We start from the raw sequence: 1,368 nt of genomic DNA on the forward strand, positions 1-1,368 counted from the left end.
TCTTATTCTCAAGAAGGTGTTTTTAGTGTGTGTGTATGTGTGGATTCTTTCTTTTTTTTTGGCAAACCCCACAAGAGTTCATTGAACTCTTTCAACCGACTCTATGGCCGGTAAAATTGGTTTCTTTTGGTACTTTTGGCCGGCCGGCTGGCTGTCCGTCCGTCTGTGAGTTCAGTCTGTCAGACTTTCACCCAACGTCATTATCTTTAATGTTGTACCTATGACTTCTTTACTATGTGTATGGTTCGTTTCTTGGACGGTTGGCTGTCGCCCGACAACTGGAGGAAATAAATAAAAAAAAATATTCTAAAAGAAATTAAAATCGTTGGTACTATTGAGGCTATGGTGGTAGTGGTAGCGGCAGCTGTTAATATCACCAGCATCAGTAGCATCCATCGTTTCATTTGAGCCACAACATGTATTCTCAAAAAGGTAGAGATAATTAACCGAAAAAAGGCATAAGGTCCCCAATTTTGCATTACAGTAGGATGTGAGGAATTGTAAAGCGTCTTCACCTTACAAAAGGGGGGATTGTTGGTAATTATGTTGGCCTCATCTTAATTTACTGCTCCCTACAAAAAGAGAAGAGGAAATCCATTCCAGTGTTAAACTTTAAAGTTATGAGCCAATAAATTAAGCGTTTTAATGATGATGCAAGGGTCCTGTAAATCACAATTGCATGCCAAGGGGTAACCAATTTTCTGCTGAAGGTTGATTGTATAGCAGAATTTAATATTGTGTTGCATTAAAAAATGTCCTTTGAAAATAGAACAAGAAAAAATGCTTTCATTTAGGTTACTTAGGACCTGTAACAATTCTTTCAATCCTTGTAAAATATGATTTTTTTTGGAAATGTTGCCAAAATATCTTGAGTCTTTTTTCGAATCCTAGGAAAAATATAAATGACCCTTAATTTTACAGAGTGAGATGAAAAAACTGCAACCAACTTTAGACTGCTGTCATTTCTAAGCCACTCGTCCGACAGGTGTTAAAATTATTCCAGTGACAGCTCATTATATTGTTTACGAGCGTACAAAAGCATTTTGGTGAGAATTTGCCAGAAAAAAATGTTATTCGTGATGGAATTCAAGCGTGATAGTGTGATTTTTTTTATTTGGCTGGAATACCACAAGCGACTATTGTTAGGGCACTCCAGCATTTAAATGTGAATAAATCTTCTGCGTTTCGTACCATCGCTTGTGTTTCGTACTACGGGTAGCGTAGCCTGACGTCATGGAAGTCGCCGGAAGAAAACAGCAACACTAGGTGAAATGGTTCGAAAAGTAAAGAAGCGACTTGATCGAAACCCGCGTCGCAGTGGCCGAAAAATGGCTCGAGAGCTGAACATATCGCAATATTCCATTCGGA

Source organism: Musca domestica, unplaced genomic scaffold (genome assembly GCF_030504385.1).
Source record: "Musca domestica strain aabys unplaced genomic scaffold, Musca_domestica.polishedcontigs.V.1.1 2, whole genome shotgun sequence".
Classification (NCBI taxonomy): domain Eukaryota; kingdom Metazoa; phylum Arthropoda; class Insecta; order Diptera; family Muscidae; genus Musca; species Musca domestica.